General features: G+C 50.1%; 10 non-coding genes and 9 pseudogenes across 10 annotated transcripts; all 19 read left to right on the top strand.

Annotated features, from left to right (window-relative positions):
• Window positions 1–446: 446 nt before the first annotated feature.
• On the top strand, window positions 447–565 carry LOC142562299 (5S ribosomal RNA; annotated as a pseudogene).
• A 526-nt stretch (window positions 566–1,091) lies between these two features.
• LOC142561919 (5S ribosomal RNA) lies at window positions 1,092–1,210 on the top strand (annotated as a pseudogene).
• Window positions 1,211–1,735: 525 nt separating this feature from the next.
• LOC142562155 (5S ribosomal RNA) lies at window positions 1,736–1,854 on the top strand. Its single transcript, XR_012823868.1, has one exon. It is a non-coding gene; the product is annotated as a 5S ribosomal RNA (ribosomal RNA).
• Window positions 1,855–2,378: 524 nt separating this feature from the next.
• On the top strand, window positions 2,379–2,497 carry LOC142561178 (5S ribosomal RNA). Its single transcript, XR_012823704.1, has one exon. It is a non-coding gene; the product is annotated as a 5S ribosomal RNA (ribosomal RNA).
• Window positions 2,498–3,022: 525 nt separating this feature from the next.
• On the top strand, window positions 3,023–3,141 carry LOC142562828 (5S ribosomal RNA). The gene has a single exon (XR_012824139.1). It is a non-coding gene; the product is annotated as a 5S ribosomal RNA (ribosomal RNA).
• Window positions 3,142–3,666: 525 nt separating this feature from the next.
• LOC142562143 (5S ribosomal RNA) lies at window positions 3,667–3,785 on the top strand. Its single transcript, XR_012823867.1, has one exon. It is a non-coding gene; the product is annotated as a 5S ribosomal RNA (ribosomal RNA).
• Window positions 3,786–4,310: 525 nt separating this feature from the next.
• LOC142561956 (5S ribosomal RNA) lies at window positions 4,311–4,429 on the top strand (annotated as a pseudogene).
• A 524-nt stretch (window positions 4,430–4,953) lies between these two features.
• Window positions 4,954–5,072, top strand: LOC142562130 (5S ribosomal RNA). The gene has a single exon (XR_012823865.1). It is a non-coding gene; the product is annotated as a 5S ribosomal RNA (ribosomal RNA).
• Window positions 5,073–5,597: 525 nt separating this feature from the next.
• Window positions 5,598–5,716, top strand: LOC142561715 (5S ribosomal RNA; annotated as a pseudogene).
• A 524-nt stretch (window positions 5,717–6,240) lies between these two features.
• On the top strand, window positions 6,241–6,359 carry LOC142562298 (5S ribosomal RNA; annotated as a pseudogene).
• Window positions 6,360–6,883: 524 nt separating this feature from the next.
• On the top strand, window positions 6,884–7,002 carry LOC142561918 (5S ribosomal RNA; annotated as a pseudogene).
• A 525-nt stretch (window positions 7,003–7,527) lies between these two features.
• Window positions 7,528–7,646, top strand: LOC142561176 (5S ribosomal RNA). Its single transcript, XR_012823702.1, has one exon. It is a non-coding gene; the product is annotated as a 5S ribosomal RNA (ribosomal RNA).
• A 525-nt stretch (window positions 7,647–8,171) lies between these two features.
• Window positions 8,172–8,290, top strand: LOC142562827 (5S ribosomal RNA). The gene has a single exon (XR_012824138.1). It is a non-coding gene; the product is annotated as a 5S ribosomal RNA (ribosomal RNA).
• Window positions 8,291–8,814: 524 nt separating this feature from the next.
• On the top strand, window positions 8,815–8,933 carry LOC142562119 (5S ribosomal RNA). Its single transcript, XR_012823864.1, has one exon. It is a non-coding gene; the product is annotated as a 5S ribosomal RNA (ribosomal RNA).
• Window positions 8,934–9,459: 526 nt separating this feature from the next.
• On the top strand, window positions 9,460–9,578 carry LOC142561953 (5S ribosomal RNA; annotated as a pseudogene).
• Window positions 9,579–10,104: 526 nt separating this feature from the next.
• LOC142561917 (5S ribosomal RNA) lies at window positions 10,105–10,223 on the top strand (annotated as a pseudogene).
• A 525-nt stretch (window positions 10,224–10,748) lies between these two features.
• On the top strand, window positions 10,749–10,867 carry LOC142562108 (5S ribosomal RNA). The gene has a single exon (XR_012823863.1). It is a non-coding gene; the product is annotated as a 5S ribosomal RNA (ribosomal RNA).
• Window positions 10,868–11,392: 525 nt separating this feature from the next.
• LOC142562821 (5S ribosomal RNA) lies at window positions 11,393–11,511 on the top strand. Its single transcript, XR_012824132.1, has one exon. It is a non-coding gene; the product is annotated as a 5S ribosomal RNA (ribosomal RNA).
• A 525-nt stretch (window positions 11,512–12,036) lies between these two features.
• LOC142561714 (5S ribosomal RNA) lies at window positions 12,037–12,155 on the top strand (annotated as a pseudogene).
• The last annotated feature ends 466 nt before the right edge of the window (window positions 12,156–12,621 follow it).

Genomic DNA, 12,621 nt, shown 5'->3' with positions numbered 1-12,621 from the left:
ATTTACTGTAACTTACGTTCAACTGGAGCCTGCTGGTAGAGCCAACGCCGAAGTGTAACACCAACAATATTCAGGCCACTACACGATATTGTACGCGGAATGATGACGGTGGTAAGCGGTATACGTAATGATGCAAAATTTAGTCGCACAAGCTTCTAACCGCTTACTTATCACACCCGCATACAGCTCAATGACAACGCATCAATAAAGTGGCACCTTCTGGGCTGCAACGCGCGCAAAATGTGGCGCTCGGCCTCTTGTTTTTGTGAGCACTAGCACGCACGCATGCAGCGAACAACCACAAACGGAGTGATCAACGTACTCGACGCGTGCGTGTATTGTTCACGGAAAGACTGCCGCGTACGTGCTGTATGCTGTAGCAATACATTCGGCAACTGCACAACATAGCAGCACGATACAGGTGCAGTCGTAAACAGCACATTCTCGCCATCGACCATACCATGCTGAATACGCCGGTTCTCGTCCGATCCCCGAAGCTAAGCAGCATTGGGCTCGGTCAGTACTTGGGAGGGAGACCACCTGGGAACACCGAGTGCTGATACCACCGTTCTTTTTGCTTTTTTATTGCGGGCTTCTGTGACGTCTTGTTTTTTTTTTTCATTTGCACAACGTGTGGGTGGTTGCATTTACTGTAACTTACGTTCAACTGGAGCCTGCTGGTAGAGCCAACGCCGAAGTGTAACACCAACAATATTCAGGCCACTACACGATATTGTACGCGCAATGATGACGGTGGTAAGCGGTATACGTAATGATGCAGAATTTAGTCGCACAAGCTTCTAACCGCTTACTTATCACACCCGCGTACAGCTCAATGACAACGCATCAATAAAGTGGCACCTTGTGGGCTGCAACGCGCGCAAAATGTGGCGCTCGCCCTTTTGTTTTTGTGAGCACTAGCACGCACGCATGCAGCAAACAACCACAAACGGAGTGATCAACGTACACGACGCGTGCGTGTATTGTTCACGGAAAGACTGCCGCGTACGTGTTGTATGCTGTAGCAATACATTCGGCGACTGCACAACATAGCAGCACGATACAGGTGCAGTCGTAAACAGCACATTCTCGCCATCGGCCATACCATGCTGAATACGCCGGTTCTCGTCCGATCCCCGAAGCTAAGCAGCATTGGGCTCGGTCAGTACTTGGGAGGGAGACCACCTGGGAACACCGAGTGCTGATACCACCGTTCTTTTTGCGTTTTTATTGCGTGCTTCTGTGACGTCTTGTTCTTTTTTTCATTTGCACAATGTGTGGGTGGTTGCATTTACTGTAACTTAGGTTCAACTGGAGCCTGCTGGTAGAGCCAACGCCGAAGTGTAACACCAACTATATTCAGGCCACTACACCATATTGTACGCGGAATGATGACGGTGGTAAGCGGTATACGTAATGATGCAAAATTTAGTCGCACAAGCTTCTAACCGCTTACTTATCACACCCGCATACAGCTCAATGACAACGCATCAATAAAGTGGCACCTTGTGGGCTGCAACGCGCGCAAAATGTGGCGCTCGCCCTCTTGTTTTTGTGAGCACTAGCACGCACGCATGCAGCGAACAACCACAAACGGAGTGATCAACGTACACGACGCGTGCGTGTATTGTTCACGGAAAGACTGCCGCGTACGTGCTGTATGCTGTAGCAATACATTCGGCGACTGCACAACATAGCAGCACGATACAGGTGCAGTCGTAAACAGCACATTCTCGCCATCGGCCATACCATGCTGAATACGCCGGTTCTCGTCCGATCCCCGAAGCTAAGCAGCATTGGGCTCGGTCAGTACTTGGGAGGGAGACCACCTGGGAACACCGAGTGCTGATGGCACCGTTCTTTTGCGTTTTTATTGCGTGCTTCTGTGACGTCTTGTTTTTTTTTTCATTTGCACAATGTGTGGGTGGTTGCATTTACTGTAACTTACGTTCAACTGGAGCCTGCTGGTAGAGCCAACGCCGAAGTGTAACACCAACTATATTCTGGCCACTACACGATATTGTACGCGGAATGATGACGGTGGTAAGCGGTATACGTAATGATGCAAAATTTAGTCGCACAAGCTTCTAACCGCTTACTTATCACACCCGCATACAGCTCAATGACAACGCATCAATAAAGTGGCACCTTGTGGGCTGCAACGCGCGCAAAATGTGGCGCTCGCCCTCTTGTTTTTGTGAGCACTAGCACGCACGCATGCAGCGAACAACCACAAACGGAGTGATCAACGTACTCGACGCGTGCGTGTATTGTTCACGGAAAGACTGCCGCGTACGTGCTGTATGCTGTAGCAATACATTCGGCGACTGCACAACATAGCAGCACGATACAGGTGCAGTCGTAAACAGCACATTCTCGCCATCGGCCATACCATGCTGAATACGCCGGTTCTCGTCCGATCCCCGAAGCTAAGCAGCATTGGGCTCGGTCAGTACTTGGGAGGGAGACTACCTGGGAACACCGAGTGCTGATGGCACCGTTCTTTTTGCGTTTTTATTGCGTGCTTCTGTGACGTCTTGTTTTTTTTTTCATTTGCACATTGTGTGGGTGGTTGCATTTACTGTAACTTACGTTCAACTGGAGCCTGCTGGTAGAGCCAACGCCGAAGTGTAACACCAACTATATTCAGGCCACTACACGATATTGTACGCGGAATGATGACGGTGGTAAGCGGTATACGTAATGATGCAAAATTTAGTCGCACAAACTTCTAACCGCTTACTTATCACACCCGCATACAGCTCAATGACAACGCATCAATAAAGTGGCACCTTGTGGGCTGCAACGCGCGCAAAATGTGGCGCTCGCCCTCTTGTTTTTGTGAGCACTAGCACGCACGCATGCAGCGAACAACCACAAACGGAGTGATCAACGTACACGACGCGTGCGTGTATTGTTCACGGAAAGACTGCCGCGTACGTGCTGTATGCTGTAGCAATACATTCGGCGACTGCACAACATAGCAGCACGATACAGGTGCAGTCGTAAACAGCACATTCTCGCCATCGGCCATACCATGCTGAATACGCCGGTTCTCGTCCGATCCCCGAAGCTAAGCAGCATTGGGCTCGGTCAGTACCTGGGAGGGAGACCACCTGGGAACACCGAGTGCTGATGGCACCATTCTTTTTGCTTTTTTATTGCGTGCTTCTGTGACGTCTTGTTTTTTTTTTCATTTGCACAACGTGTGGGTGGTTGCATTTACTGTAACTTACGTTCAACTGGAGCCTGCTGGTAGAGCCAACGCCGACGTGTAACGCCAACAATATTCAGGCCACTACACGATATTGTACGCGGAATGATGACGGTGGCAAGCGGTATACGTAATGATGCAAAATTTAGTCGCACAAGCTTCTCACCGCTTACTTATCACACTCGCATACAGCTCAATGACAACGCATCAATAAAGTGGCACCTTCTGGGCTGCAACGCGCTAAAAATGGGGCGCTCGCCCTCTTGTTTTTGTGAGCACTAGCACGCACGCATGCAGAGAACAACCACAAACGGAGTGATCAACGTACACGACGCGTGCGTGTATTGCTCACGGAAAGACTGCCGCGTACGTGCTGTATGCTGTAGCAATACATTCGGCGACTGCACAACATAGCAGCACGATACAGGTGCAGTCGTAAACAGCACATTCTCGCCATCGGCCATACCATGCTGAATACGCCGGTTCTCGTCCGATCCCCGAAGCTAAGCAGCATTGGGCTCGGTCAGTACTTGGGAGGGAGACCACCTGGGAACACCGAGTGCTGATGGCACCGTTCTTTTTGCTTTTTTATTGCGTGCTTCTGTGACGTCTTGTTTTTTTTTTCATTTGCACAATGTGTGGGTGGTTGCATTTACTGTAACTTACGTTCAACTGGAGCCTGCTGGTAGAGCCACCGCCGAAGTGTAACACCAACAATATTCAGGCCACTACACGATATTGTACGCGGAATGATGACGGTGGTAAGCGGTCTACGTAATGATGCAAAATTTAGTCGCACAAGCTTCTAACCGCTTACTTATCACACCCGCATACAGCTCAATGACAACGCATCAATAAAGTGGCACCTTGTGGGCTGCAACGCGCGCAAAATGTGGCGCTCGCCCTCTTGTTTTTGTGTGCACTAGCACGCACGCATGCAGCGAACAACCACAAACGGAGTGATCAACGTACACGACGCGTGCGTGTATTGTTCACGGAAAGACTGCCGTGTACGTGCTGTATGCTGTAGCAATACATTCGGCGACTGCACAACATAGCAGCACGATACAGGTGCAGTCGTAAACAGCACATTCTCGCCATCGGCCATACCATGCTGAACACGCCGGTTCTCGTCCGATCCCCGAAGCTAAGCAGCATTGGGCTCGGTCAGTACTTGGGAGGGAGACCACCTGGGAACACCGAGTGCTGATACCACCGTTCTTTTTGCTTTTTTATTGCGGGCTTCTGTGACGTCTTGTTTTTTTTTCATTTGCACAACGTGTGGGTGGTTGCATTTACTGTAAGTTACGTTCAACTGGAGCCTGCTGGTAGAGCCAACGCCGAAGTGTAACACCAACAATATTCAGGCCACTACACGATATTGTACGCGCAATGATGACGGTGGTAAGCGGTATACGTAATGATGCAAAATTTAGTCGCACAAGCTTCTAACCGCTTACTTATCACACCCGCATACAGCTCAATGACAACGCATCAATAAAGTGGCACCTTGTGGGCTGCAACGCGCGCAAAATGTGGCGCTTGCCCTCTTGTTTTTGTGAGCACTAGCACGCACGCATGCAGCGAACAACCAGTAACGGAGTGATCAACGTACACGACGCGTGCGTGTATTGCTCACGGAAAGACTGCCGCGTACGTGCTGTATGCTGTAGCAATACATTCGGCGACTGCACAACATTGCAGCACGATACAGGTGCAGTCGTAAACAGCACATTCTCGCCATCGGCCATACCATGCTGAATACGCCGGTTCTCGTCCGATCCCCGAAGCTAAGCAGCATTGGGCTCGGTCAGTACTTGGGAGGGAGACCACCTGGGAACACCGAGTGCTGATGGCACCGTTCTTTTTGCTTTTTTATTGCGTGCTTCTGTGACGTCTTGTTTTTTGTTTCATTTGCACAACGTGTGGGTGGTTGCATTTACTGTAACTTACGTTCAACTGGAGCCTGCTCGTAGAGCCAACGCCGAAGTGTAACACCAACAATATTCAGGCCACTACACGATATTGTACGCGGAATGATGACGGTGGTAAGCGGTATACGTAATGATGCAAAATTTAGTCGCACAAGCTTCTAACCGCTTACTTATCACACCCGCATAGAGCTCAATGACAACGCATCAATAAAGCGGCACCTTGTGGGCTGCAACGCGCGCAAAATGTGGCGCTCGCCCTCTTGTTTTTCTGAGCACTAGCACGCACGCATCCAGCGAACAACGACAAACGGAGTGATCAACGTACACGACGCGTGCGTGTATTGTTCACGGAAAGACTGCCGCGTACGCGCTGTATGCTGTAGCAATACATTCGGCGACTGCACAACATAGCAGCACGATACAGGTGCAGTCGTAAACAGCACATTCTCGCCATCGGCCATACCATGCTGAATACGCCGGTTCTCGTCCGATCCCCGAAGCTAAGCAGCATTGGGCTCGGTCAGTACTTGTGAGGGAGACCACCTGGGAACACCGAGTGCTGATAGCACCGTTCTTTTTGCTTTTTTATTGCGTGCTTCTGTGACGTCTTGTTTTTTTTTCATTTGCACAACGTGTGGGTGGTTGCATTTACTGTAACTTACGTTCAACTGGAGCCTGCTGGTAGAGCCAACGCCGAAGTGTAACACCAACAATATTCAGGCCACTACACGATATTGTACGCGGAATGATGACGGTGGTAAGCGGTATACGTAATGATGCAAAATTTAGTCGCACAAGCTTCTAACCGCTTACTTATCACACCCGCATACAGCTCAATGACAACGCATCAATAAAGTGGCACCTTCTGGGCTGCAACGCGCGCAAAATGTGGCGCTCGGCCTCTTGTTTTTGTGAGCACTAGCACGCACGCATGCAGCGAACAACCACAAACGGAGTGATCAACGTACTCGACGCGTGCGTGTATTGTTCACGGAAAGACTGCCGCGTACGTGCTGTATGCTGTAGCAATACATTCGGCAACTGCACAACATAGCAGCACGATACAGGTGCAGTCGTAAACAGCACATTCTCGCCATCGACCATACCATGCTGAATACGCCGGTTCTCGTCCGATCCCCGAAGCTAAGCAGCATTGGGCTCGGTCAGTACTTGGGAGGGAGACCACCTGGGAACACCGAGTGCTGATACCACCGTTCTTTTTGCTTTTTTATTGCGGGCTTCTGTGACGTCTTGTTTTTTTTTCATTTGCACAACGTGTGGGTGGTTGCATTTACTGTAACTTACGTTCAACTGGAGCCTGCTGGTAGAGCCAACGCCGAAGTGTAACACCAACAATATTCATGCCACTACACGATATTGTACGCGCAATGATGACGGTGGTAAGCGGTATACGTAATGATGCAGAATTTAGTCGCACAAGCTTCTAACCGCTTACTTATCACACCCGCGTACAGCTCAATGACAACGCATCAATAAAGTGGCACCTTGTGGGCTGCAACGCGCGCAAAATGTGGCGCTCGCCCTTTTGTTTTTGTGAGCACTAGCACGCACGCATGCAGCAAACAACCACAAACGGAGTGATCAACGTACACGACGCGTGCGTGTATTGTTCACGGAAAGACTGCCGCGTACGTGTTGTATGCTGTAGCAATACATTCGGCGACTGCACAACATAGCAGCACGATACAGGTGCAGTCGTAAACAGCACATTCTCGCCATCGGCCATACCATGCTGAATACGCCGGTTCTCGTCCGATCCCCGAAGCTAAGCAGCATTGGGCTCGGTCAGTACTTGGGAGGGAGACCACCTGGGAACACCGAGTGCTGATACCACCGTTCTTTTTGCGTTTTTATTGCGTGCTTCTGTGACGTCTTGTTCTTTTTTTCATTTGCACAATGTGTGGGTGGTTGCATTTACTGTAACTTAGGTTCAACTGGAGCCTGCTGGTAGAGCCAACGCCGAAGTGTAACACCAACTATATTCAGGCCACTACACGATATTGTACGCGGAATGATGACGGTGGTAAGCGGTATACGTAATGATGCAAAATTTAGTCGCACAAGCTTCTAACCGCTTACTTATCACACCCGCATACAGCTCAATGACAACGCATCAATAAAGTGGCACCTTGTGGGCTGCAACGCGCGCAAAATGTGGCGCTCGCCCTCTTGTTTTTGTGAGCACTAGCACGCACGCATGCAGCGAACAACCACAAACGGAGTGATCAACGTACTCGACGCGTGCGTGTATTGTTCACGGAAAGACTGCCGCGTACGTGCTGTATGCTGTAGCAATACATTCGGCGACTGCACAACATAGCAGCACGATACAGGTGCAGTCGTAAACAGCACATTCTCGCCATCGGCCATACCATGCTGAATACGCCGGTTCTCGTCCGATCCCCGAAGCTAAGCAGCATTGGGCTCGGTCAGTACTTGGGAGGGAGACTACCTGGGAACACCGAGTGCTGATGGCACCGTTCTTTTTGCGTTTTTATTGCGTGCTTCTGTGACGTCTTGTTTTTTTTTTCATTTGCACATTGTGTGGGTGGTTGCATTTACTGTAACTTACGTTCAACTGGAGCCTGCTGGTAGAGCCAACGCCGAAGTGTAACACCAACTATATTCAGGCCACTACACGATATTGTACGCGGAATGATGACGGTGGTAAGCGGTATACGTAATGATGCAAAATTTAGTCGCACAAACTTCTAACCGCTTACTTATCACACCCGCATACAGCTCAATGACAACGCATCAATAAAGTGGCACCTTGTGGGCTGCAACGCGCGCAAAATGTGGCGCTCGCCCTCTTGTTTTTGTGAGCACTAGCACGCACGCATGCAGCGAACAACCACAAACGGAGTGATCAACGTACACGACGCGTGCGTGTATTGTTCACGGAAAGACTGCCGCGTACGTGCTGTATGCTGTAGCAATACATTCGGCGACTGCACAACATAGCAGCACGATACAGGTGCAGTCGTAAACAGCACATTCTCGCCATCGGCCATACCATGCTGAATACGCCGGTTCTCGTCCGATCCCCGAAGCTAAGCAGCATTGGGCTCGGTCAGTACCTGGGAGGGAGACCACCTGGGAACACCGAGTGCTGATGGCACCATTCTTTTTGCTTTTTTATTGCGTGCTTCTGTGACGTCTTGTTTTTTTTTCATTTGCACAACGTGTGGGTGGTTGCATTTACTGTAACTTACGTTCAACTGGAGCCTGCTGGTAGAGCCAACGCCGAAGTGTAACGCCAACAATATTCAGGCCACTACACGATATTGTACGCGGAATGATGACGGTGGCAAGCGGTATACGTAATGATGCAAAATTTAGTCGCACAAGCTTCTCACCGCTTACTTATCACACTCGCATACAGCTCAATGACAACGCATCAATAAAGTGGCACCTTCTGGGCTGCAACGCGCTCAAAATGGGGCGCTCGCCCTCTTGTTTTTGTGAGCACTAGCACGCACGCATGCAGAGAACAACCACAAACGGAGTGATCAACGTACACGACGCGTGCGTGTATTGCTCACGGAAAGACTGCCGCGTACGTGCTGTATGCTGTAGCAATACATTCGGCGACTGCACAACATAGCAGCACGATACAGGTGCAGTCGTAAACAGCACATTCTCGCCATCGGCCATACCATGCTGAATACGCCGGTTCTCGTCCGATCCCCGAAGCTAAGCAGCATTGGGCTCGGTCAGTACTTGGGAGGGAGACCACCTGGGAACACCGAGTGCTGATGGCACCGTTCTTTTTGCTTTTTTATTGCGTGCTTCTGTGACGTCTTGTTTTTTTTTTTCATTTGCACAATGTGTGGGTGGTTGCATTTACTGTAACTTACGTTCAACTGGAGCCTGCTGGTAGAGCCAACGCCGAAGTGTAACACCAACAATATTCAGGCCACTACACGATATTGTACGCGGAATGATGACGGTGGTAAGCGGTCTACGTAATGATGCAAAATTTAGTCGCACAAGCTTCTAACCGCTTACTTATCACACCCGCATACAGCTCAATGACAACGCATCAATAAAGTGGCACCTTGTGGGCTGCAACGCGCGCAAAATGTGGCGCTCGCCCTCTTGTTTTTGTGTGCACTAGCACGCACGCATGCAGCGAACAACCACAAACGGAGTGATCAACGTACACGACGCGTGCGTGTATTGTTCACGGAAAGACTGCCGTGTACGTGCTGTATGCTGTAGCAATACATTCGGCGACTGCACAACATAGCAGCACGATACAGGTGCAGTCGTAAACAGCACATTCTCGCCATCGGCCATACCATGCTGAACACGCCGGTTCTCGTCCGATCCCCGAAGCTAAGCAGCATTGGGCTCGGTCAGTACTTGGGAGGGAGACCACCTGGGAACACCGAGTGCTGATACCACCGTTCTTTTTGCTTTTTTATTGCGGGCTTCTGTGACGTCGTGTTTTTTTTTTTCATTTGCACAACGTGTGGGTGGTTGCATTTACTGTAACTTACGTTCAACTGGAGCCTGCTGGTAGAGCCAACGCCGAAGTGTAACACCAACAATATTCAGGCCACTACACGATATTGTACGCGCAATAATGACGGTGGTAAGCGGTATACGTAATGATGCAGAATTTAGTCGCACAAGCTTCTAACCGCTTACTTATCACACCCGCGTACAGCTCAATGACAACGCATCAATAAAGTGGCACCTTGTGGGGTGCAACGCGCGCAAAATGTGGCGCTCGCCCTTTTGTTTTTGTGAGCACTAGCACGCACGCATGCAGCAAACAACCACAAACGGAGTGATCAACGTACACGACGCGTGCGTGTATTGTTCACGGAAAGACTGCCGCGTACGTGTTGTATGCTGTAGCAATACATTCGGCGACTGCACAACATAGCAGCACGATACAGGTGCAGTCGTAAACAGCACATTCTCGCCATCGGCCATACCATGCTGAATACGCCGGTTCTCGTCCGATCCCCGAAGCTAAGCAGCATTGGGCTCGGTCAGTACTTGGGAGGGAGACCACCTGGGAACACCGAGTGCTGATACCACCGTTCTTTTTGCGTTTTTATTGCGTGCTTCTGTGACGTCTTGTTTTTTTTTTCATTTGCACAATGTGTGGGTGGTTGCATTTACTGTAACTTACGTTCAACTGGAGCCTGCTGGTAGAGCCAACGCCGAAGTGTAACACCAACTATATTCAGGCCACTACACGATATTGTACGCGGAATGATGACGGTGGTAAGCGGTATACGTAATGATGCAAAATTTAGTCGCACAAGCTTCTAACCGCTTACTTATCACACCCGCATACAGCTCAATGACAACGCATCAATAAAGTGGCACCTTGTGGGCTGCAACGCGCGCAAAATGTGGCGCTCGCCCTCTTGTTTTTGTGAGCACTAGCACGCACGCATGCAGCGAACAACCACAAACGGAGTAATCAACGTACACGACGCGTGCGTGTATTGTTCACGGAAAGACTGCCGCGTACGTGCTGTATGCTGTAGCAATACATTCGGCGACTGCACAACATAGCAGCACGATACAGGTGCAGTCGTAAACAGCACATTCTCGCCATCGGCCATACCATGCTGAATACGCCGGTTCTCGTCCGATCCCCGAAGCTAAGCAGCATTGGGCTCGGTCAGTACTTGGGAGGGAGACCACCTGGGAACACCGAGTGCTGATGGCACCGTTCTTTTTGCGTTTTTATTGCGTGCTTCTGTGACGTCTTGTTTTTTTTTTCATTTGCACAACGTGTGGGTGGTTGCATTTACTGTAACTGACGTTCAACTGGAGCCTGCTGGTAGAGCCAACGCCGAAGTGTAACACCAACTATATTCAGGCCACTACACGATATTGTACGCGGAATGATGACGGTGGTAAGCGGTATACGTAATGATGCAAAATTTAGTCGCACAAGCTTCTAACCGCTTACTTATCACACCCGCATAGAGCTCAATGACAACGCATCAATAAAGCGGCACCTTGTGGGCTGCAACGCGCGCAAAATGTGGCGCTCGCCCTCTTGTTTTTGTGAGCACTAGCACGCACGCATGCAGCGAACAACCACAAACGGAGTGATCAACGTACACGACGCGTGCGTGTATTGTTCACGGAAAGACTGCCGCGTACGTGCTGTATGCTGTCGCAATACATTCGGCGACTGCACAACATAGCAGCACGATACAGGTGCAGTCGTAAACAGCACATTCTCGCCATCGGCCATACCATGCTGAATACGCCGGTTCTCGTCCGATCCCCGAAGCTAAGCAGCATTGGGCTCGGTCAGTACTTGGGAGGGAGACCACATGGGAACACCGAGTGCTGATGGCACCGTTCTTTTTGCTTTTTTATTGCGTGCTTCTGTGACGTCTTGTTTTTTTTTTCATTTGCACAACGTGTGGGTGGTTGCATTTACTGTAACTTACATTCAACTGGAGCCTGCTGGTAGAGCCAACGCCGAAGTGCAACACCAACAATATTCAGGCCACTACACGATATTGTACGCGGAATGATGACGGTGGTAAGCGGTATACGTAATGATGCAAAATTTAGTCGCACAAGCTTCTAACCGCTTACTTATCACACCCGCATACAGCTCAATGACAACGCATCAATTAAGTGGCACCTTGTGGGCTGCAACGCGCGCAAAATGTGGCGCTCGCCCTCTTGTTTTTGTGAGCACTAGCACGCACGCATGCAGCGAACAACCACAAACGGAGTGATCAACGTACACGACGCGTGCGTGTATTGTTCACGGAAAGACTGCCGCGTACGCGCTGTATGCTGTAGCAATACATTCGGCGACTGCACAACATAGCAGCACGATACAGGTGCAGTCGTAAACAGCACATTCTCGCCATCGGCCATACCATGCTGAATACGCCGGTTCTCGTCCGATCCCCGAAGCTAAGCAGCATTGGGCTCGGTCAGTACTTGTGAGGGAGACCACCTGGGAACACCGAGTGCTGATAGCACCGTTCTTTTTGCTTTTTTATTGCGTGCTTCTGTAACGTCTTGTTTTTTTTTTTTCATTTGCACAACGTGTGGGTGGTTGCATTTACTGTAACTTACGTTCAACTGGAGCCTGCTGGTAGAGCCAACGCCGAAGTGTAACACCAACAATATTCAGGCCACTACACGATATTGTACGCGGAATGATGACGGTGGTAAGCGGTATACGTAATGATGCAAAATTTAGTCGCACAAGCTTCTAACCGCTTACTTATCACACCCGCATACAGCTCAATGACAACGCATCAATAAAGTGGCACCTTCTGGGCTGCAACGCGCGCAAAATGTGGCGCTCGGCCTCTTGTTTTTGTGAGCACTAGCACGCACGCATGCAGCGAACAACCACAAACGGAGTGATCAACGTACTCGACGCGTGCGTGTATTGTTCACGGAAAGACTGCCGCGTACGTGCTGTATGCTGTAGCAATA

The sequence above is a fragment of the Dermacentor variabilis genome, chromosome 10, assembly GCF_050947875.1.
Source record: "Dermacentor variabilis isolate Ectoservices chromosome 10, ASM5094787v1, whole genome shotgun sequence".
Classification (NCBI taxonomy): Eukaryota; Metazoa; Arthropoda; class Arachnida; order Ixodida; family Ixodidae; genus Dermacentor; species Dermacentor variabilis.
This window is presented reverse-complemented; position numbering and strand designations above follow the sequence as displayed.